We start from the raw sequence: 11063 nt of genomic DNA on the forward strand, positions 1-11063 counted from the left end.
GATGGATATTAGAGTTTAAAAAGCACCTTTATAAAAAGAAAAGGGAGCAGGACAGAGCTGAATAAACTAATAGAATAAAGTAGAAATAATAACCAGGTGGTGGAGGGGTATGTAGGGAGTGGGACTTGGACCCTGATCCCCCAACTGTGAGGCTTGTGTTTAGAGCGTTGAGCTACAGCGTCTCTATGGTATCTGGGAAAATACACACAAATACACACAAGCCAGTGTCTTATTGTGCCGGTCCCAAGCCCAGATAAATACAGAGGGTTGCGTCAGGAAGGGCATCCGGCATAAAACTTTTGCCAAATCAAACATGTGAATCAAACCTATGACCTCCATACCAGATCGGTCGAGGCCCGGGTTAACAACAACCGCCATCGGTGCTGTTGACCTACAGGGCGCCGGTGGAAATTGGATTACTGTTGGTCGAAGAAGGAGAGGAGGAAAGTGTGTTCGTAGGAAGAGAGAAGAGGAACACCAAGAGTATAGGACTGAGAGTAGGGACGTTGAATGTTGGAACTATGACAGGAAAAGGTAGAGAGTTGGTTGACATGATGCAGAGGAGGAAGGTAGACATACTGTGTGTACAGGAGACCAGGTGGAAAGGTAGCAAGGCTAGAAGTTTAGGAGCAGGGTTCAAGTTGTTCTATCATGGTGTAGATGGGAAGAGAAATGGAGTAGGAGTTATCTTGAAGGAGGAGTTTGTTAGGAATGTCCTGGAGGTAAAAAGAGTGTCGGATAGAGTGATGAGTCTGAAGCTAGAAATAGAAGGTGTGATGTTCAATGTTGTTAGTGGGTATGCTCCACAGGTAGGATGTGAGCTGGAGGAGGAGGAGAAATTCTGGTTGGACTTTGATGAAGTGATGCAGAGCAGACCTAGAAGTGAGAGAGTTGTCATTGGAGCAGACTTCAATGGACATGTTGGTGCAGGAAACAGAGGTGATGAGGAGGTGATGGGCAGGTTTGGTATCCAGGAGAGGAACGCAGAAGGACAGATGGTAGTTGACTTTGTAAAAAGGATGGAAATGGCTGTAGTGAATACTTTCTTCCAGAAGAGGTAGGAACATAGAGTGACCTATAAGAGTGGAGGTAGGAGCACACAGGTAGACTACATCTTGTGTAGACGGTGTAACCTGAAGGAGATCAGTGACTGTAAAGTAGTGGTAGGTGAGAGTGTAGCCAAACAGCATAGGATGGTGGTGTGTAGGATGACTCTGGTGGTGAGGAAGATGAAGAGGACAAAGGCAGAGCAGAAGACGAAATGGTGGAAGCTGAAAAAGGAAGAGTGTTGCATGACTTTTAGGAAGGAGTTAAGACAGGCTCTGGGTGGTCAGGAGGTGCTTCCAGATGACTGGACAACTACAGCTAATGTGATCAGGGAGACAGGTAGGAGAGTACTTGGTGTGTCATCTGGAAGGAAAGTAGATAAGGAGACTTGGTGGTGGAATGAGGAGGTACAGGAGTGTATACAGAGAAAGAGGTTAGCTAAGAGGAAGTGGGACACTGAGAGGACTGAGGAGAGTAGACAGGAGTACAGGGAGATGCAGCGTAGGGTGAAGGTAGAGGTAGCAAAGGCCAAACAAGAAGCTTATGATGACTTGTATGCTAGGTTGGACAGTAAGGAGGGAGAGACTGATCTATACCGGTTGGCAAGACAGAGAGACAGAGATGGGAAGGACGTGCAGCAGGTTAGGGTGATTAAGGATAGGGATGGAAGTCTATTGACAGGTGCCAGTAGTGTGATGGGAAGATGGAAAGAGAACTTTGAAGAGTTGATGAACGTGGAAAATGAGAGAGAACAAAGACTAGAAGAGGTGACTGTTGTGGACCAGGATGTAGTAAAGATTAGTCAGGATGAAGTGAGGAGGGCACTGAAGAGGATGAAGAGTGGAAAGGCAGTCGGTCCTGATGATATACCTGTAGAGGTTTGGAAGTGTCTAGGAGAGGTGGCAGTAGAGTTTCTGACTGGGTTGTTCAACAGGATCTTAGATAGTGAGAAGATGCCTGAGGAATGGAGGAGAAGTGTGCTGGTGCCCATTTTTAAGAACAAGGGAGATGTGCAGAGTTGTGGCAACTACAGAGGAATAAAGCTGATGAGACATACAATGAAGTTATGGGAGAGAGTAGTGGAAGCTAGACTAAGGGCAGAAGTGAACATTTGTGAGCAGCAGTATGGTTTCATGCCAAAAAAGAGTACTACAGATGCAGTATTTGCTTTGAGGATGTTGATAGAGAAGTACAGAGAAGGCCAGAGGGAGCTGCATTGTGTTTTTGTAGATCTGGAGAAAGCTGATGACAGGGTGTCCAGAGAGGAACTGTGGTATTGTATGAGGAAGTCTGGAGTGGAAGAGAAGTATGTTAGAGCGGTGCAGGACATGTATGAGGACTGTAAGACAGTGGTGAGGTGTGTGTAGGTGTGACAGAGGAGTTCAAGGTGGAGGTGGGACTGCATCAGGGATCAGCTCTGAGCCCCTTCTTGTTGCTATGGTGATGGACAGGCTGACAGACGAGGTTAGACAGGAATCTCCATGGACTATGATGTTTGCAGATGACATTGTGATCTGCAGTGAGAGCAGGGAACAGGTGGAGGAGAAGCTAGAGAGGTGGAGGTTTGTCCTGGAAAGGAGAGGAATGAAGGTTAGCCGCAGTAAGACAGAGTACATGTGTGTGAATGAGAGGGACCCAAGTGGAAGAGTGAGGTTACAGGAGAAGAGATCAAGAAGGTGGAGGATTTGAAGTACTTAGGCTCAACAGTCCAGAGCAATGGAGAGTGTGGAAAAGAGGTGAAGAAGCGTGTCCAGGCAGGATGGAACGGGTGGAGGAAAGTGTCAGGTGTGATGTGTGATAGAAGAGTTTCAGCTAAAATGAAGGGAAAGGTGTACAAAACTGTGGTGAGACCAGCGATGTTGTTTGGTCTAGAGACAGTGTCCCTGAGGAAAAGACAGGAGACAGAGCTGGAGGTAGCAGAGATGAAGATGCTGAGGTTCTCTCTGGGAGTGACCAGGATGGATAGTGTAATGGGAGTTTACCATGGGCCTGCCGCCATGTCAGTATAACTCATACACTCATCCACACACGTACACAAGGACACACAAGCATACATATGCTCATATTTTGTATTATGTTGATATCATGTTGCATAATGGAGACTTTGTAGGGTTGATGTATTTATGTTATTTAGATTTATAAGTTGGGAAATTAGTTTGTGTATTTAAAGGACTACGGTAGCTTATTTTGATCTTTGATTGGCCAATCAATTTATGCATAAGGTTCATTCTTATTCTGTTGATAACGTTTCTATATCATTACATCCCTTTCAATAGAGTTTAAGCTGTAGTATATTTAAGTGGGTTATTAGTTTCTGTCTGGGTGTGGGGAGTTGATTACAGCACCTGTGGGGAAACGATAAGGGGCAGGTGTGGCTCAGGTGTGTGAGAGCTCGCCAGAGCAGAGAGGATGAGTCAGGAAGATGTCTCTGTGAGGAGCTCTTCAGGTAGAATGTTTAGATTTTGCACGGTAACTGAAAGACAGGGAATAAAATGCAATATTTTGCTAAACTGGGGTCCGGAGTTTCCATCCTACTAAGCGAACCTTGACAAGTGGTGGCAGCGGTGGGTCTAGTCTGCACCACACCCTTGGCCTGGCTGCGTGTCACTACCATACTCTGCTGCTGTGCTGCCCTCAATAGCTCTGCCACCAGGGGAATATCAGTTCCCAGCACAACCTCATATGGAAGCCCTCCAACCACGCCAACCTGAAGCCTTATCTTCTCACCCTGCACTGTCAACGTAATTTCAGTTGTTGCATATGGTCTCACATCCCCATGCACACACTCAATTTGCACAACTGAACCACACTCAGGCATACCAACGACCCCCCCTTTAATCAGTGTTTGTGTGCTGCCAGTATCAATCAAAGCCCTACATGCTTTATCATTAACCTCAACATTACACAACCGCTCTTTCTGACGAGGTAAGGGGACTTTAGGTATGCTGCAAAAATTGGCCTTACTTTTACGTAACATGCAGTGATGGTGAAAGAGAACATGGCTGAAGCCCAAAAAGTCCAAAAAGGGTGGTATGACCGCCACAGCAGAGACAGGGAGTATGCACCTGGCCAGAAGGTGTTATTGCTACTGCCCTCCTCAGAACACAAGCTGCTCGCAAAGTGGCAGGGCCCATTTGAAGTGGTACGTTAAGTGGGGCCTGTTACTTATGAAGTTAACATGGAGAAAAAAGGGAGGGCTAATCAAATATTCCACGTGAACCTCCTCCAGGCATGGAGAGAGAGAAAGCAGACTGTTGGGATGATATGTAAAGTGGAGGATGAAGAAATCACAGAGGGGTGTTTTCCCTCTGATAAAGAGGAAGAGTCCAGGCCAAACCTTTGTCATCTGTTGGATGAGAGAAGGGCAGAGGTCGAGCAGGTGTTAAATAGACCTGGAATGTTCACCAAGAAACCAGGGCTGACTTCAGTGGTGGAGCATAACATCCATCTGCAGGACCCCACACCAATCCGGCAACACATGTATCGTATTCCAGAACGCTTGTTAGGCACCTTAAAAGAGGAAGTGGATGCAATGCTGCGGTTGGGGGTGATAGTGCCCTCAGAAAGTGCTTGGAGCAGTCCCATGGTGCTCGTACCAAAGAAAAGTGGAGACATGCGCCCGTGTGTGGACTTCAGGAAAGTAAACAGCGTTTCCCGTTTTGATTGTTATCCCCTTCCTCGTATTGATGACCTATTGGACCGGCTAGGTCCTGCCCGATTCTTGTCTACTTTGGACCTTAGTAAAGGTTATTGGCAGGTACCGCTAGCCAAAGAAGCAAGACCACTCACTGCCTTTAGGACACCCTTTGGGCTCTTTGAATTTACTACCATGCCATTTGGTCTTCAGGGGGCGCCAGCAACATTCCAGCGGATGATGGACAAGGTGTTGCGGGGCTGTGAGGAGTTTGCAGCAGCATACTTGGATGATGTGATTGTTTACAGTCGATCATGGAAGCAGCACCTGCATCACCTCGACACTGTCCTAGAGCGAATTCAGCAAGCTGGGCTAACAGTTAATGGTTCGAAGTGTGCCATTGCACGAAAGGAGGTCCAGTATCTAGGCTACAGCATTGGTCCTGATGGATTGCGACCACAGGTGGATAAGATGGCAGCAGTTCAGAACTGTCCAGTTCCTCAAACACGGAAGGCAGTGAGGTCTTTTCTGGGCCTCATTGGCTGGTACCGTCGATTTGTGCCGGATTTTGCAGACATTGCCTATCCATTGACTGAACTGACGAAAACAAAAGACAAAAGACCCTTCCGTTGGACCAAGGAGTGTGAGGTGGCATTCCACAGGCTTAAAGAAGTGATATGTAGCCACCCGGTGTTGGCAAGTCCGGACTTTTCAAAAGACTTTGTTGTATAGACTAATGCTTCTCAGGTGGGTCTTGGGGCTGTATTAGCACAGGGAGAGTCAGGACAAGAGAAGCCAGTTCTTTTCATCAGCCGCAAGTTAAAGCCCCATGAAATGCGGTATTCAGTAATAGAGAAGGAGTGCCTGGCTCTTAAGTGGGCTTTAGAGAGCCTCAGATATTACCTTCTCGGGCGTCAGTTTATTGTGGAGACTGATCATAGGGCTCTAAGGTGGCTGCTGCAAATGAAAGACGCCAATGATTGTGTCACCAGATGGTACCTGACCCTTCAGCCTTACCGGTTCGAGGTCAGACACAGATCAGGATCAGCCAATGTGGCGGCTGATTATTTGTCTCGGAACCCAGGCTCCGAGTTAGCTGACGGGGTGGGAAATGTAATGGGAGTTTACGATGGGCCTGTCGCCATGTCAGTATAACTCATACACGCATCCACACAAGCACTCATCCACACACGTACACAAGGACACACAAGCATACATATGCTCATATTTTGTATTATGTTGATATCATGTTGCATAATGGAGACTTTGTAGGGTTGATGTATTTATGTTATTTAGATTTATAAGTTGGGAAATTAGTTTGTGTATTTAAAGGACTAAGGTAGCTTATTTTGATCTTTGATTGGCCAATCAATTTATGCATAAGGTTCATTCTTATTCTGTTGATAACGTTTCTATATCATTACATCTCTTTCAATAGAGTTTAAGCTGTAGTATATTTAAGTGGGTTATTAGTTTCTGTCTGGGTGTGGGGAGTTGATTACAGCACCTGTGGGGAAACGATAAGGGGCAGGTGTGGCTCAGGTGTGTGAGAGCTCGCCAGAGCAGAGAGGATGAGTCAGGAAGATGTCTCCGTGAGGAGCTCTTCAGGTAGAATGTTTAGTTTTTGCACGGTAACTGAAAGACATGGAATAAAATGCAATATTTTGCTAAACTGGGGTCCGGAGTTTCCATCCTACTAAGCGAACCTTGACAGATAGGATCAGGAATGAGTACATCAGAGGGACAGCACATGTTAGAGGTTCTGGAGATAAAGTCAGAGAGGCCAGACTGAGATGGTTTGGACATGTCCAGAGGAGAGATAGTGAATATATTGGTAGAAGGATGCTGAGTTCTGAACTGCCAGGCAGGAGGCCTAGAGGAAGACCAAAGAGGAGGTTTATGGATGTAGTGAAAGAGGACATGAAGGTAGTTGGTGTGAGAGAAGAGGATGAGAAGACAGGGTTAGATGGAGGACACTGATTGGCTGTGGAGACCCTGAAGGGAAAAGCTGAAAGGAAAAGAAGAAGACACACATGAGGTAGAGGTGGTTACAACACGAGGAAAAGAACTGTCGTCCAGTTGGGATTTGAACCCTCAATCTTCTGTTTGAAGGTGTGGATTTTACCTCGGCAGCATCCGGGGGTGTAATAATGTAGGAAAAGAACTGATGTCACGCAGTAGGGTTGGGGTGAGGGGAAAAAAATGAAAAGAGAAATAAAATGAAAATAAATGAAGTAACAATAAAAAATAAATTATTGCCATAATAAAATTTAGGTTCCCCCTCTGGTAAAAGAACAACTTAAAATGTGATATGAATATTAATGATAAGTGCTTTAGTTCAGTAATATTTATATTAAAAATATATAAAATAAATAAATAAAATAAAGCTTGTAGTTAAAGTTGAAATGAATAATTCAAAGAAAGAAATTTGTGTTACTAAAATAAAGTATTCACAAAGCAAGGGTCAGACTCATAATCCACTTAAGTTAGTTGTTCGAAACCAGAGGGGCGATTAACATTTATAAAATATTAAATTCATTAAGCTGCAAAGGATTATCGTATATAATGTAATTATATTCATATTTTATCATTTATTTATTGTTTACTATTGTCACATATATCTAAAGATACAAAGAATGTAAGATAAACAAAAATAGTCCATATTATCTATAAATATACGAGGATATAGAGGATAAATTGAGAACTCATAAAAAATAGGATAAATAAATAATTTTTTTGTGATTAGAGGGAAGGTGCCATAAACAGAAATATAAGTGAAATAAAATTGGAAAATGGTGTTAGATTATTTTATATAAAAACATTCCATAAATAAATGGGGGACACATCATAAAAACAAGAAAAGGTCCAGAAAAACTTTCAGTGTTTTTAAAAATAATGAAACAACATGCAGAACACAAGATCTAGGAAAATTCACTCGTAGATTTGTGTAAAGACTGGAAATGTCATAAAATGGACGGATTAAAATAAATTAATATAAATTAATATAATTAACCACCCAAATTCATAAGTTAATAATAAATAAAAGTTAAATAAAGAAAATATTGAGAAAATGGAAATAAAAAAACAAAAATAAGTTAGAAACAGAAAAAAGAGGGTGTGGAGGGTTTTGAGGAAAGGACAAGAAATGAAAGGGGTTTAAGAGGGAATTGTGTCGGTTGGGGATGGGGAGAGAAATTACATTTGGTTTGGAGTTGTTGTGAAACCTAAAGGAGAAAATGAAATCAAATCAGTGTTTCATTGAATTTTTCATTCAAGCCGTGGGTTCAATCGTGTCCAGTTAGAGAATCCAGAGTCTCTCAGCTGAGCGGCGCTGCATGAGGGACCAGCAGCTGTAGCTTTAGGGTTAGGGTTAGAGGGTTAGGGTTAGGGTTAGAGGGTTAGGGTTAGGGTTAGGGTTAGGGTTAGAGGGTTAGGGTTAGGGTTAGGGTTAGGGTTAGGGTTAGGGTAAGGGTTAGAGGGTTAGGGTTAGGGTTAGAGTTAGGGTTAGGGTTAGGGTTAGAGGGTTAGGGTTAGGGTTAGAGTTAGGGTTAGAGTTAGGGTTAGGGTTAGGGTTAGAGTTAGGGTTAGGGTTAGAGGGTTAGAGGGTTAGGGTTAGAGTTAGGGTTAGGGTTAGGGTTAGGGTTAGGGTTAGAGGGTTAGGGTTAGGGTTAGAGGGTTAGGGTTAGAGGGTTAGGGTTAGGGTTAGAGGGTTAGGGTTAAAGTTAGAGTTAGGGTTAGGGTTAGGGTTAGAGGGTTAGGGTTAGAGGGTTAGGGTTAGAGTTAGAGTTAGGGTTAGGGGTTAGGGTTAGGTACAGTAAGGTGCGTAGTTCCTTGAGAGGAACTATGAAGTGCACTCGCGCATGGGGCCCGGGAGTGGGGTCACCTTAAAATGCCATAAATTTAGGAGTTTAAAAATGAATAAAATCAATTAGAATCAATTAGAATTAGGAGAAGGGGAATGAAATGTTACGGGAATGAGGAAAAACTGGGGGAAGTTAGGTAAAAATGGATGTTAAAATTTAAAAAGCACTCCCATAAGAAGAAAGCAGAGCAGGAAAGAGCTGAAAAAAATATTGGAATAGAATAATAGTTAATACGGTCCACTAATAGAATAATAGTTAATACGGTCCACTAATAGAATAATAGTTAATACGGTCCACTAATAGAATAATAGTTAATACGGTCCACTAATAGAATAATAGTTAATACGGTCCACAATAAAAACACTCCACAGATGTTTGGGGAGGATGATGGGGGTGATGGGGAACACAGAGGGCGCGACCAGAACCCTGCTCCCCTGACTGCCCGTGTTTAAAGCATTTAGCTATTGCTTCTTGGTGATGACTGCGGGGAGATGCAGTTATAAGGAAAACCTCGGATTAAAGGGATGTCTAAAAGACATGTGGTCCAGCTGGGGTTTGAACCCTCGAGCTCAAGCTGAAAGCAACCGATATTACCTCTACACCATCCTGGGGGTACACTGACATGGGAAAATCTCTAAACCAATTCAGAGGGACTGGGGTGAAGGGAAAGCCATGGAAAAGTTTTGGAATTAGGGAAGGGGGGGTTTAGGGTTAGAGAAATCAGGGGTTAGAGTTTAGGGAAAGAGGGGGGATGGGTGTTTGAGGCTAGGGAAAGAAACAGCTGGAAAAAAGAAAGAAGTATTAATATGTTTATATACATACAAATAAACATTTAAATAAATAAATAAATAAATAAATAAAATAACAATAATAAACAACAAATTAGTGCTATGATAAATTTTAGGGTCCCTTCTGGTAAAAGAACAATTAAAATATGATCTGAGTAATAATGGTAAGTGCTTTAGTAAAGAGTCATGTAATTAAAATATATACAATAAGTAAGTAAGAAGAAGCATGCAGGTAAAAACCAAAGTAATAATTTTAAAGAGAGAAGTTTCTATTCATAAAATAAGAGATTCACTCGGTGAGGGTCAGATTCATATTTAACTTGTTGATTGTTCTGGACCAGAGGGGCGATTGATATTTGAAATTAACTAAATTCATACAAAAAATAAATAAATAAATAAATAAATAAATAGTTAATTAAATAATCAATCAATAAATTAAAATTAACTATACTCATGATTTATAATTAATTTATTGTTTATTATTATTGCACTTATTTACAGAGGCAATGAATCTGAAGTAAGGAAAAATATTCTATATTTTCTATAAATATAAGAAATAAAGGATAAATAGAAAGGTCTTGAAAAATGTCTTAATAAATGTCTTAAATTCTTTTTTTTTTTTTTTGGAATAAGAGGAAAGTGCCTTAAACAGAAATATAAATAGAATAAAATAGAAAAATATTGTTAAATAATTACAGAAATAAAAGGGGAAACAAGAAAAGGTCATCCCAAAACACTTATTAGTATTTTAATACATAATAAAATTGCAAGTAAAATTCAAATGTAAGAGATTTTATTCTTTATATTTCTGTAGGCTTAAATTTTAATCAATAAAGTAGATACAATCCAATTAAATAAGGTGAAAATGGACTATACATGGAAGTTAAAAGGAAAAAGAAGGATGGTGGGGGTCAATGGGGAAAGAAAGGTGAGGGTTAGGATTTGGGATAGGGTTAGGGTTAGGATTTGGGATAGGGTTAGGGTTAGGATTTGGGATAGGGTTAGGGTTAGGGTTAGGGTTAGGATTTGGGATAGGGTTAGGGTTAGGGTTAGGATTTGGGATAGGGTTAGGGTTAGGGTTAGGGGTTAGGGTTAGGATTTGGGATAGCGTTAGGGCTAGGGGTTAGGGTTAGGGGTTAGGGTTAGAAAGGGAGTTGGGTCTGGTTTGGGATAGAGAGAAAAATTTGATTGAGTGTTAAAATATTGTGGGACCTAAAAACAGAGTAAAAGTGGAAGAATAAAAGCCGTTTTTCAATTGAAGTTTTCATTCAGGCCTTGGCGATCGATCGTGTCCAGTTTGGCAATCCAACGTCTCTCTGCTGCGCGTCGTTGTGTCAGGGACCAGAGTCTGTCGCTCTCGATCCCCAGGCTCTGAACATTGTGTGGTCAATGAGTTTGAAAATGATTGTATAAGATGTTATTTCCTGCTCCGCTTTTCATAATATAAAGGTGCTGTCTAATGCGTAAAAATATCGCATTTTTGTTTTCCTTAATGCACAGTGTAGCATATGTATGTAGCATACAAATTAACAATATCAAATTGGGCTTTCTCAGAAGATGTGGTTCGGCTCTAGGAGTGGAGAGAGGAAGAGACTGAGACAGAGGTTTGAATTTGGTACCATATATTTAAAAATAAAAATTGTAGAACACAAAGAATGGCTATTCTCACAAAGGAAAAACAAATGACATTTCTAACTTAAATTAGCCTCAAGGAAAACAATACAAAATCAA

This window comes from Antennarius striatus, chromosome 1 (genome assembly GCF_040054535.1).
Source record: "Antennarius striatus isolate MH-2024 chromosome 1, ASM4005453v1, whole genome shotgun sequence".
Lineage (NCBI taxonomy): Eukaryota > Metazoa > Chordata > Actinopteri > Lophiiformes > Antennariidae > Antennarius > Antennarius striatus.